Here is a 14,573-nt window from a genome sequence, read left to right on the forward strand (position 1 = left end):
CAAGCAGGATTAAGTGACTTACCCAGGGTCACACAGCTAGTAAGTGTCTGAGGCCATATTTGAACCTGGGTAGATGAGTCTTTCTGACTCGGACTCTGGGCCTAGCACTCTATCTACTGTGCCACCTAGCTGCCCTGCTTAACTGTGCTTATGTATTTAAAAAGAAACTTTTCTATGTGTATATGAGGAAGGGGGCAAAGTGGAGGATCATTTGGAAGTAAGAGTGTTTTTAAATAGCGAACCAATTCAATTAAAATTTTTTTAAGGGAGAATTTTGGACTTAAGAGATCTCAAGCCTGGGTGGTGAGAAAAATGCCCAAAGGGCAGCAAATGGAAACTTGTCTCCATTCCAAAGCCTGCAGGGTTGAATCAAACATTTCTTCCTATAATCTCAAGATGATCTCTTTAAAGATGGAACAGAACAAAGCACTCCATGTCTACCATTTCAAAAAATACTCCCTCTTACACTCCTAGCACACACACAGACACACAAAAACTCAATACTGTTAGTTACTATATTTGCATAAGAAAATTAGCCACCAAACAGTTGGAAGAGTATAAAGGCCCAAAATAAGCCGGAGGGAAAATTCTGCCTAAACAGCAGCACTGGCCAAAGAGAAGGTCTCTAAATTGAATTTACACTCTTAGGCTGATGATCCAGAAGAAAGTGGGCTTTCGAAGCACAGCTTTCGTTTGTGTCGATCCCTGCCTTTGCAGGATATGAACAAGTTATTTATCCAGAACATTTAAACGGGGTGGGAGGGGAGGGGGAATGGGAGAAGGGCGAGGTTTGGGGGAGGGGAGCTGTGACGACAGCATCACAGATTTAGAGCTAGAAAAGGAACTCATTCAGGGGTCAGCTAGTCCATCTTCCTTATTTTCCTGGTGAGACCCAGGGAAGTGAAGAATTTAACTGGAAGGTCAGAGGAGGCAAGTGAGCATCAGAGGTGGAATCTGAGCTCAAGTTGTCTAACACCGGAACCTGTGCTCTTTTCAATGCATCACACTAAGTTCCCTCCAAATAATCTATTTCAGATGTTTAAATGAAATAGTAAAAAAAAAATTCAAAAAAAAGAGAAACATATAGGGGCAGCTAGGTGGCACAGTCAGTGGAGCACCAGCCCTGGAGTCAGGTGGACCTGAGTTCAAATCCAGCCTCAGACACTTGACACACTTACTAGCTGTGTGACTTTGGGTGAGTCTCTTAACCCCAATTATCCTGCTTTCCCCCACCCAAAAAAAAAGATTCAAAAAAATAAATGGAATAGGAAGAGACAGAGACCAGAAACATAAAGATGTACACAGTGGGGGCTCTATAGATTACTCCAGTTATCCTTCTTTGCCTTGGTCAAATCATTCATTCATTCAAATTCAACAAGCACTAATTAGGTACCTACTATGTGCTAGATGGTCACGAGGGATGCAAAGGTAAGAAAAGACAGGGTCCCAAGGAGCAAACAAGTCAGTGATATAAAGGAGGGTTTAAAAAGAGGTCTATACAAAGTACAAACATTGGAGAAACGTGCAATCGTAGAATTTAGAGACAAAAGAAACCTTAGGAATAGTGTAGTCTAAATCCCTCATGGCCAACAAACTCTGAGTCTTTCCTTTGTGTCTGTGAACACTGAGTTAGGTACTGCAGGGTATAAAAACATAAACAAAACACAGTTCACACCCTCAGGATCCTTCCACTATGACTCTGGTTAAACTTGAAGCCTAATTACCATTCAACAAAGGAACTGGCAGATTCTGCCATAGGAGCTCCCTTTGGCTCTGAACAGTCACCACCACAATATCCTTCCCAATCACTTCCTCACATTTGACTAAACATAATACACACACACACACACACACACACACACACACACACACTTCTTTACTAAGTCAGCTGCTTTGTATTGTCGTCACTGACTTCCCTGGTCAGAAGCCCATTTGTCCTGGCACCTTAAAGACTTTGGTGAAATGAAAAGTGGAGATCCCTGTGGAAAAAAGTTGAGGACTTTACATCTAGGGATACAATTGAGAGTAAGTATGAGAAGGGAAAAGTTGGGAGAGAGCCAAATTGGGTGTGGGAGGGGTGGAATGAGGATCTATTTTTCTGCCTGGCCCTCCCTACCCCTTCAGGAAATAAGGGAGAAATAGGAAATGTGAACATGCAGAAAGGGAAGACCTCACTGTAATTGTGAGCTGGGCAGTAGACAAGTGGTTGTTTGTTTGCTAATTCAAAAGAATTCTTGTTAAGAAGCTTTACAGATGGAAATTAGGATATAAAGTTTACTAATCATACTATGTGACAAAAAGAAATTTAATATCATGCCTCAATACCAGGTTATAATTCATCTTGAAAGCAGCCTAGTAGAGTAGAAAGAGAACTAGTTCTGGAGTGAAAGCAGTTCAAATCTCACCTAGGACACTTATTACTTGTATGACCTTGGGCCATACTTCCACTCTCGAGGTTTCAGTTTCCTCATCTGTGAAACGGAGGAGGGGATGGGAGTGGACTAGATGGCCCTTCAGATCTGACAATCTTATAATCTTTAATTTTAACACCTAGTGAAAACAAAAGACTGGACCTACTTTCACAAAATTTGAAATGCTTTTGTCTCACACTGAGCGCATGTGATCATAGTCTTTCAAAGGCTTGATCATTCGTAAGGAAACAGATCACTCAATTTTTAGCCAACATTTCCTTGCAGACCCAAAGTTGTTGGAAATCGTTAAGTCTTTTAAAAAAAAACGACAACTCCTGCCTTTCGTGAATATTAACTCTTCAAAGATCTGCTTTTGCTGTATATCTTATGCCATCTTTATCAAATAAAGAAGTGAAGAAAGGATAGTGAAATTGGGGGGAAAATGGGGGTTGGTGTTTTGAAGTGACAGTGACAACCTGACATTCAAATGGCTGAATTTAATTTCCTTTCCCAAGATCAAAGCCTACAATTTTGTGATGAAAGCAGGAAAAGATTGATTGCAGTTATGTGGAGATATGATAGTTGTATATTATTGATTTATATTAGATACAGAAATGAATAGTGATTTTATAGATGGAAATTATTTCTCCTTCTGTTTAATATTTAGGCCATGTCTCCTCTGGCATCATACCCCAGTTATCTTTCTCCTCCTACTTCACACTTTCCATAAGCCTTCTGGTTTCACAGCAGATGCATTGTAAATCTTCTCCTTCTAAGTATCCCACATATGTTTCATTAAAAGTGTTTGTTTCTTTGATCAGCTTGACGTTTCTAATGTGGAAAAAAAATAATAATTTTTTGACTCATCTTTGAAAATATAGGGTTCTGATCCGAGGCTCGCCAGCATAATATGTGTACCCGCCAGGGGTCCCGGGATCCTCCGCTCACTCTTTGCGGGGGCTTAGGCACGCTCTCCCACGACAACTCCAGTTTGCACTGATGCATCGAGATAGAAAACAATCTTGTTATTTGTTACACTTTAGAGACAAATGTCAAAGTGCATGTGGGAAGAGCCCAAGGAGAACAGCAGCAAGCGGAAGGCATCTCGGGAAGTGTTGCTTAGCAATATCTAATGGACTTTTCATGGGAGTATGGAGCTTATCCACCAAGGGGACCCGATTCTCATGCATAGTGGCTAGTGGAAACACTTCAGTGGGCAGATGAGAACCATTGCACAGCAAGGGCAACAGGAGCTCTGAGTCATGGATGGAGTCCTATTTGGGTCTGCTTGCCCTCTAAGACAGCCTATTTCTCAGCAGGGGAGAAATGAGCCACTTGGTGACAAGGCCCTTAATTTCACCATACTCCCCCTTATCACCACCATTGTTAGCACTGATCCCAGAATAATCTGCAGCAGCAAGGACATGCCTGGATCCTTAACCCCAGGGGTCCAAATGACTAAATTCTGCTCCAGCACCAGAAACCTTATTACAATAGCTGGAAAGGGCAAACAACAATAAAAAAAAAAATCAATCCATCGTCTGATATTTGATCTCTGTCACAAATCCTTCTTCTAAAATCTGCTTTCTCCCAGAGGATTAAGGAAAGGTACTGGTAATCAGGCTTTAAAGCGATAATCCTGGGTCTATGTTGGGGGTGGAGGGGGGAAGGCGGGAAGGGAGTTGTTATGTTTTAACAGACTAACCCATGGCAAAAGACTTCCTCTCTAAATCAGAGGATTTTTTTCTTAATTGTGTTTCTAGAATCACTGTCAGCCTACTCCAATGTCTCATAATAGTGTGAAGGTGACCAAAGCCAAAACTGGGGTGAAATAAATAAGGCTTGGGGTGGGGAGAAGGGAAAGAGACTGAATTTACAAAGCACTTCCAGCCTTTGAGCAGCATAGAAACAACAGGGCTAAAAGGGAAAAATTAGGGTAAAGGATGAAGGCCAGACCTGTGATTTCATCGCTGAAATGATGTGATTCCAGGAGTTATTATTTATTTATTATTTATTGTCAGTTATTTATTTTTTTTCCTGGAAGAGAAAACTACTTCTGATAAGTAGGCTACTGCCTTTTCTGCCACTTATGGTTTCCAATAGTTGCCTGAATCACTGAAAGGATAAATGACTTTCCCAGGGTCATACAGCCAGTATGTGTTAAACCCAGGTCTTACCAAATTCAGAGTCAACTCTCTATCTACTATGCCACTCTGTATAAGTAATTAATTAAAATAGGAAGCTATAAGAGGCTGGAGAGAACTCTTCGCATACTCCACCCCATTCCCCATAACCCACCTCACCTGAAGGAGTCGCTGTCAGTAGCCATACGCTGAGGTTCCAGGGTTACTGTCTCTAGTGTCCCCTATAGACATGCCTCCTCCCCAACTGTTTAAATTAAAGTGTTCATTTTAAAGTTTGCCCCAGATGTGGTTTATTTGTCGTAATCAGCCAGCATTTACTAAATGCCTACTGTGTGCCAGGTTCTAGAGACACCAAGACAAAACTGAAGCAATCCCTCCACCCTGTGGGGAAGGTACTTTGTACCCAAGTAAGTACAAAAGAAGGTGGAGATTGAACCTATGATTTCACTGCACTGATACAAGAAACACCCTCCCTGGTGAGGAAACTCCCGAGTTCAGGTCAGCCACTGAGAGCCTTAGAGAGCTGCCTGGAGCACTGAGAAATTAAGTTCCTTGCCCAGCATGACAAAACCAGTATGTGTCAGAGGAAGGATTTGAACCTAGGTTTTCCTGGCTTGGAGTCCAGGTCTTTGGCCACTATACTTTGCTGCCTCTTATATAAAATAACAAAAAGTAATATCAAGAAATTTTAATATCAAGAGGGCATGAGCAGAACCAAGAGAACATTGTATACAATAAGAGCAATATTAAGAATGACTTTGGGCAACTAAGTCATTTTGACTGGTATACATATACGAATTCACTACAAAGGACATATGAAGGAAGATGCTATCTGCATCCAGAGAAAGAACTGATAAATAGAAGTATGTATGGAATGATCTTGCACATATGTGCGTATATGTATGTGTATATGCATACATATACACATACATATATATACGCACACATATTTGTGTCTAATGGTAGCCATTTCCAGGGTGAGGGGAAGAAATTTCTAAAAAAGAAATTTACATGATAACTTTTCTATATATGTGAATGGAATAGCAAGTTACACATAATAGATTTGCAGTTCCATGTACAATTTTTTATTATTATCATTATACTGTGTTATGGAAATGCTTATTTTATCCCATAAATTAAAAATAAAATAATTTTTAAAAGATGGAATGAGAAATAATAATTGAGCAGATGCGGGCTCAGGAAAGCCCACATTTAGAAGGCGATACCTGAGGGCTGCTTTGAAGAAAGCTAGGGACCTCTAAAGGTTAGATTTAAGGAGGGAATGTATTCCACATATGGAGACAGACTGTGCAAAAGCAACAGTAATGGAATGTATATACAAGGAATAGTAAATAGGATGGAACATAGAATGTGTGAAGGAAAGTAACGGGCAACATGCCTAGAAAGGTAGCCTGGACCTAGTTAGCAAAGGATGTTAAATGCCTAAGAATCAGAGATATCACTGGAGCTTTGTGAGCTGATGTGACCTGTGTTTAAAAATATCTATTTGGCAGCAGTCTAGAGGGTGCATTGGAGAGGGGAGGAAAGATGGCGACCTTGGCAGCTGCTGCGAGAGGCCGGGTGAAAAGTGATGAGGGCCTGATCCAGGGGGTTGGCCAATTCAACACTGATAAGGAGACAGTTATGAAAGGTATTGTAAAGATAGAATCCACAAGACTTGGTAACTTCTGACTTATGTAGGATGAGAGAACAGATGACTCCAAGTTTGTGAATCTGGTTGACTATAAGGATGGTGATGCCCTCTACAGAAATAGAAAAGTTAGAAAGAAGGGTGGGTTTGGGAGGAGGAAACGAAGATAATAAATTCTATTTTGGAAATGTTGAGTTTGGGATTTCTGTGAAATATCCAGGTAGAAATGTCCAGTATGCTGTTGTGATGAACTGTAGTTCACAGCTAGATATATAACTAGATAAACTAGATACGTAGCTCCAGCTAGATATATAAATTTGTCATTTGCATAGAAATGATGGTTTCACCCACGAGAGCTAATGAGACAAAGAAGGGAGAAGTTGGCACAGGACAGAGCCTTGGGATACACCCACAGTTAGGGCATGTGGGATGGATGATGATCCAGTGAAGGATACTGAAAGGAGCAGTCAGACAGGTGGGAGGAGAACAAAAACAGAGAGAAGAGAGGGGGTCTGGGAGATGGGAGTGGTGAACAATATCAAATGTTACAGTAAAGTCAAAAAGGATGAGGAATGAGAAAAGGCCATTTATGGTGGAAGCAACATCCTAAGCCCTGGCCCATGCAAGTTGAACTAGTATTTCCTTACAGTGTATTGAAATCATCCTTGTGTCTTGATTAGCTCAGGGGACTTGGTCTACTGACAATTTCCTTGTCCCCTAACTACCAAACAGTCACAAGGAGCTTCAGGTGCTCTCTCTAATGTTTGATTGGTGGAAACCAATGGGCAGCTTTGGAAAGGGAGCTTCACTCAGCTGAATCAACTCAAGATGTTCTCAACACATTTGCTTCTTGAAAATCCTTCTCTTTCGATGTCTAATTACATCTTCTCTTGTTAACTGTCGAATCACCTGTGTGTCTAATTTTCTTCCAATATTGAACACAAACTACCAGGGGACTGAGCTGAATCAGTATTAGCCCAGATCATTGAATTTATCAAATTAAAACATCATTAATAAAGATGGCAAAAGTAGTTTCAGTTGAGCAATGAAATAAGAAGCCAAATTTTAAGGAGTAGAGGAGTGAATTGTAGGTGAGGAAGTGGAGAGGATGAGAAAAGACAGTATTCACTAGGAAAGGGTGTAATTGTGTGTTATAATAACTTGGGGAGAAGGTAGGATCAAGAGAAAATTTTTAAGGATAGGCGAGATCTGAGTAGTTTCATAAGCATTTGGAAAGGAGCCAAAAGATAAGGAAAGATAAAAAATTAGGGAAAGAGAAAAATCAATAAAAGGGACAAATTTTCAGAGAAGACAAGAAAAAAATGAGATGCAGATTTCACACAAATAGACAAAGAGAAGAAATTTGTGGTGTAGAGGTGGGTGGAAGAGGGACAAATGACTTCATTTTTCTCAGTGAAATATAAGATGTTTTCTGCCAAGAGGGAGAGAGATACTTATAGCAGGAGCAAAAATTCATATTTATGGTTCTGAAAGTGACACTAGGTTCTCAAAAGCTATGCCAGAAAATCCTAGCATGTCCTTCCAAGCAAAGGGTTTGCATATGGACCTGGTAACAGATTGTGTCTGCTCTCTGAGGACAAGACTAGATCAGTTCAGTACTCATGGCTATGGAGCACTATGGACAACTAGAGTTCTGCAGAAGCTCTATTACATGATTACAGTTAGGTGTTAGCCTTTTTTTTATGAAATTAGGAACATTTGACATAGGTAGCAAAGTGGCTTAGAGCCCTGGGCCAGAAAGACCTGAGTTCAAATCTGCCTTAGATACTAGCTTTGTGACCCTGAACAAGTCACTTAATCGCTATTTGCCTCAGTTTCCTCATCTGTAAAATGGGGATAATTATAGTGCCTACCTCTCAGAGTCGTTGTGAGAGTGAATGACATATTTGTAAAGCATCTAGCCCAGTGCCTGGAACATTATAGGTGCCATATCAATATTAGCTGTTATTGTTATTAGTATCATAATCATATTTTCAGTGTGCGGGAGGCAATAGTTTCTGAATCTATTTCTTTTTCATCTTCTAGCTCCACATTAGGTTCTCATGGTAGAGAAAATGGTCTAACTCAAAGAGAAGTTGACTTAGAGTCAAAGAACATGGGTTTGAGTTCCAGATCTGATACTTACATAGCTACGTGATCTTGGGCAAGTCACTTAACCAAGTGTAAAATAAATTATTATATTTTGCAAAGTGCCACACATTTCATCATAATTTTTTAAATTTAGCTGCTATTTAAATGAGAGTTCCACTAACACCAGGGCTACATAGTGGTATGACGATGACACTGTGCTCTTGAAGATGATGCCGGCTGAGCACAAGCTCTGCTAGGCCCTCTCGTTGTTTAGTCGTTTCAATCATGTCCAACTCTTCATGACCCCATCTGGGGTTTTCTTGGCAAAGATACTGGAGTGGTTTGCCATTTCCTTTTTGAGCCCATTCAACAGATGAAGAAACTGAGGCAAACAGGGTTAAGGGACTTGCTCAGGGTCACACAACTAGTAAATATTTGAGGCCAGATTTGAACTCACAAAGATGAGTCTTCCTGACTCTAGGACCAACACTCTCTCCACTGCACCACTAGGCCCCTGCTAGGCCCTAGCAAACTGAAAAGATTTCAAGTCCCAGCCTTGAGATGATGCCTGATAATGTGTATCTGTCACATAACAACAGGCTATATTGGGAGCCATAATGTTCAGGGCAAGGAAGGGGACAGTCTTTCTGTGCTCTGCCCTGGTCAGACCACATCTATTCAATTCAGGAAGAAAATCTTCAGATCCTGTGTGATTCTTGACCGTGCTTTTCCATGAAAACTCCCTAGGCTCAATATGCTGGAGGCCAGAAATGGTAATACTAATAATTTCGACTAAAACTATGGAAATTTGGCTAGGGGTGGGGACAGACCCTGGGAGTGTTAGGAAGATGAGAAAGCCAGTACGGTGTGCTAGAAAGGGCAATGAACTTAAACTGAGGAGACTAAATTTGAGCCATAAGACCAGAGGTTTATAGTAGGAAGGAAAACTGGAGATTATCGAGCCCAATCCACTTATTTCATGAAGGAAGAAACTGAGATCCAGAAAGGTAAAACAATTTGTTTCTCATCACACATCTAGGTGGAGGAGCGAGGATTTGAACAGCAGTTCTCTATCTAAACCCAATGCCTTTCCTGACTCTGCCATTAATTAGCTTTAGGGAAGTCAGTAACTTCTCCGGGCTTTCCCATGTCTATAAAATGAAAGGGTTTGATTAAACGCTCTATCTATAGATTCTACAAACCCTAAAACACTGTCATTTGGTGAGGAGTCAGGGGACCTGGACCCACCATCATATGGTCTTAAGGGATAGTTTCAGTGGGTTTCGTTGTCTTAATCTGTAAAGTAAAGCTAATGATAATAAAGTTAGGGTTGTGAGAAACAAACAAAATCATGTCTATGAAAATGCTTAGGAAACCTCAAGACCTCATAACTGTGTAGCTCCTGTTCTTTCTTAAACTAATATCTATATGGTTCTTATTATGTGCCAGGCAATGTGCTAAGTGCTCCAAAGTTATTATCCCATTTGATCTTCATAACAACCCTGGGAGGGAGGTGCTATTCCTATCATCTCCATTTTATAGATGAGGAAACTGAGGCAAACAGAAGTTATGTGATTTACCCGGGCTCACACAGCTAGTAAGCATCTAAGATCAGATTGGAACGCAAGTCTTCCTACCTCCAAGCCCAGGACTCTATCCACTGCAGCAAGCTCTTTCATATTTTGCCCCTCCACATATTTAAAACTGCCTAATAAAATCTACATTTCACTTCTCGATGCTTTTGTCCTCTCACTTAAAGGTCCCTGCTGGTAAACAAACAGGGCGCACACAGTCAGCAAATGTGCAGCCAGTGTTGTGCTCTTGGTGATGCCCTAGAAGACAAAATCACCAGCACCATTGTGTCTGAAAGTAGAGGTTACCTATACCACTGTAACCTATTATTATAACTGCTACCGTTCTTACTATCATTGGAACCCATACCACCTTAGCTGCTGTGGATTATACCAACAGGTATAATACGGTTGCTAAGATCACACACCAGCAATTAGCACAGTACCTAAAAATGCATTATAATAACTGCAACAAGCTGTTCTGGGATAGAGCCATAATTACAGGCTGATAAATCCGGGCAAACAGACCAGACATTCTGCTATTTGACAAAACAAATAATGCAGCAGAACTGATTGATATAGCTGACTGGCTTAGTAAAAAATTTCTATAAAGAGCAGTATTTAAGCACTGTAATAGTACTTTGGTGTTTCAGAATAGCTTTGTTCACCTTCTCTGCATGAGATGCTAATATCAGAAAGGTCATGCCATGACTTGCAAGTAGATTGGATTTAAGTGAGGCAGGGCTGCGCAAAGTTGCCAGCCTCACTTTCTCCTCTAGAGTCACCTGGGTCCAGTGGCAAGATAAATATCAGATTGACTGGAGATGGCTCCAGATGCAGTGGGAGACCTTGGCCTTTTCAAGTTAAGATCTTTAACGGATCTCAGTTTAACTGAGACAACACCCATTCGGTAATTAAGGTTAGGTAAGAAATGAGGCAAAGAATGACCTCTTCTATTACTCAAAAAAAAAAAATCAGTCCATGAGATGCTTAGTATCTTGGCAGAGATGGACTGAAGTCAGATACCTTGACTTGTGGGCCTGACACAAGACAGAAGCAATGCATGGAGATATAACACTAATTCAGAGATGCGATGGCAGCAGAGAAGGATGTCCTCCATTTCTGGCAGCACAGTTCCCCAACCTATCAGCATGCAGAGGTAACTAAATGTGAGCCAGACACCAGTACAATGAACAGAGGGAGGTGCCCTGAATAGACTGGCTCCTGGGGGTCACGGCCTGATGGAGAAGAAAATGGCTTAGGGCACTTTGACTCCTAGTTTTTTGCCAGGTGTTTACCTTGTCCAAAAAGAATAAAAGCTGATTTCAAGTCACAACATCTGTTTAGCCATTCAATCAATCAAAAAGTATCCATTAATCACCTACCCTGAACATCTGTTTAGCACTGAGCTAGGTGATGAGGACACAGTGACAAAAGTGAAACATTCTCTGCCCTCAGGGCATTTACATTCTCCCAGGGAAGACAGCATGTATGTAAATTCTAGTTGTTTTTCAGTCATATCTGATTCTTTGTGACCCGATTTGGGATTTTCCTTGGCAGAGATACAAGTGGTTCCTTTCTCCAGCTTTTTTTAAAGATGAAGGAAACTGAGGCAAACCAGGTTAAGTGATTTGCCAAGGGTCACACAGCAAGTAAGTGTTGGAGGCCAGATTTAAACTCAAGAAGATGACCCTAACTCCAGGCCCAGCACTCTACCCACTAAGCCACCTAACTGCCCACATACTTGAAGTATCTACAAACTACACACAAGGTAATAGCGGGGAAGGGGGAAACACTAATAGTTGGAGGGGAGGGTGTAGAAATGGCCACAGGTAACACTTGAACTGAACTTTTATTGAAACCAAAGAATCTGAGAGACAGCAGGAAGGATGGAATAAATTCCAAGCATGAAGGACATCCAGAGGCAGAGGCACTGAGATGGGAGACCAAGGGTCGCTTCTGAGGAACAGGAATAAGTCCATTTTGGCTAGAATTAGACCATGGAATACACTGGGGAGAAGGGATGGATTATTAAGAACTAAGAGGACCAAGGATCTCATTTCCAGCGAGTACAGAGAAGAAGGAAATTTACAATGACGTATATGGTAGCCAATGTTTCTATTTACAGCTACCACCAATGTCCTGCTATCTTTCTTCAAAGTGCTAGCTGATCTCCATCTTAGAAGGTCAAGGGACTTAAAGACCTTCACTCCATTCTCCAGGTCATCAGCCAGAAAGAAGAAGGAGAGAAGAGGACTCACTGTGCCAACAAAGGAGTAAAGGGAAATCCTGACCCACTTAGGAGGTTGAATAGTGGGAAAACACAATGTAGAAGAACTGATAGCTCACATTTTTACAAAGCTTTAAGGTTTACAAAGCTCTTTACATATATGATCTCATCTGATGCTCCCAACCACCCAGTGAGGTAGGTGCTGTTAATATTCCCATTTTACAAATGAAGAAACTTGGGCTGACTCGCCCAGGATCACACTGCCAGTAAGAGCCTGAGGCAGAATTCGAACTCAGGTCTTCTTGACTGCACTTCCAGTGTACTACCCACTATGCCATCTAAGAGAAGAACCACTGGGGAAGCTGCTTGTTCCCAAGGAACTAAAATGTGGCTCCATAACTACTGTCATCCAATGAGAGTGAAAGAAAGAAGAGATAAGCAATAGTAATTAGGGACTCCCCACTGAGGAGAATTGAGACAACTGTTTGTTAACCAAATAATCCTGATGAGGTCTGGCATCTCCCCAGGGCATGCATCTAAGGCATGAAAGAGAAGCTCCCAAGACTTGACCAACTATATGACTACCACCCACTTCTGAACCTTCATTCCATGTTGCTCATGCTCTAGTCTCCACCACAACCCAGCACTGAAGGTCCCATCATTGCGATATTGCACTCTGATTGATGAGGCCTTTCCTATCTTGCCCTGTCTCAGATCTAACATGCCACTCCCAGGTCATCTCCATGCCTGGCTATCTTATAACAACCTCCTATTTCTTCCACTTGCTTTTCAAATCTAGCTGTAAGGACAGGAATCAAATCAACACTGTCATTCCTGGTGAGGACATGTTCATCAGTTGCCCCATGACTCCCACATCATTCACTCTGACTTCTTTGTCTAAAATACTCCTTCCTCTTCCCAAGCTCCGCTTTATGTTTTGCATTCCCCTACTAGAATGTAAGCTCCTGGAGAATAGGGACTGTCTTGTGTTCTTGTTTTTGCATAACCAGAGCTTAGTAAAATGCCTGGCACAAAGCAAGTATTTAATAATGCTTTAGCTAGCTATCTTAATGAATGCCTTTTGATCCATTCATTCACTATGATGAGCTATATGAATATAAAGAAAGAAATCTTTTTTAAAAAAGTATTGCTAAACATTGCAAAATCTTAGACAAGAAATTTGAGACCTTGGGGACAGAGGTAGTTTTCATCACTGATTCTCATCTAAGGCAAGAGATTTTAAAAAGAAGGCAGATTTGGGAAGTGAAAACAGCTCATTAAAAAGATGGTATATGAGAAGGGAATTTAGATTTCTGAACCATGGCTTAAATTATAGGAATGACAGTCTCTTGGCCAGAGATGGAGTGTGCACGACAAATGCAAATAATGAATTTGCCTATAATCTTGCAAATCTAATCAAACCAGCTCTAAAGTGAAGGAGACAAAAGGGAAATTTACCTATAAATATTCTCTAAGCTAGGAACCAGAGTATAACTAAAATACAGGAAGAATGACAATAGAAAAAGTCAAAAGTTCACTAGGGACAAAATCCAAGAAAGGAATCAGTAACAAAAACCCATGTTCTTGGGTGAATATACATAAAATCTTGAAATATGACTAACAAGCAAGATGAATGAGAGATCCTAATCCAAGGAGATAAATTTGATCACAAAAGGTATCATTTTGTCTAAGTGAGGTGTGACTGATGATTGGGATGTGACTTGGAAGGATATCTTATTCTAAAGAAATAGAAAAATAAAAGAGGGGTGAAGCAGCATTTTATTTTAAGATGTCATGTAAAAAAGAAAGGGGATCAAAAGAGGAAATAATTGGAGAGAATTTGGGTGAAGAATATCAGAGGCAGAAATAGAAACAATACGGTCATTAGAGTGTGTTACAAACTACTTGTTCAGAAAAAAGAATAAACAGATAAGGAATTTGAAAACAAAATCACAAGCCTGGTGCAGAGGTGTAAGATCATAGTAATGAAGAACTTGATTATCCAGATATCTGCTGAAACTTTCTATGCAAAGCAGCTAATAATTTCTTCACTTGCTCTAATGATAATTTCCATCTTCCGAGAAGTTTTGAAATGTATGTGGAGATGCTATGAGGGAAACTTTGGAAGAAACTGACACTCCGTCCTAGAATATGATAGAGGAGAGAAAAATTGGAAAAAAGCCTCACATGCATTCTAGATATTGATAATAGAGATCAGAGAAAAGATCAGTCCGTATGCCAAATTCTATTTTAAAAAAGCCAGCCATGAATGAATGGGAAGGTCTCCAGAACAAAATAATGATGATCCCTAGGAAAATTTCCAGTGAGGAGGAACAATAGGAGGGAAAATTGCCCTAAGAAACTAAAATAGATCCAAAGAAATCAAACATAGATTTTTTTAAATCATGTACAGAAGATAGTAGTGAGGACAAGTAATAGAAGGTTAATTTTTTAAGAGTGTGGTATGTCAATAGA

The sequence above is a fragment of the Trichosurus vulpecula genome, chromosome 1 (genome assembly GCF_011100635.1).
Source record: "Trichosurus vulpecula isolate mTriVul1 chromosome 1, mTriVul1.pri, whole genome shotgun sequence".
NCBI lineage: Eukaryota > Metazoa > Chordata > Mammalia > Diprotodontia > Phalangeridae > Trichosurus > Trichosurus vulpecula.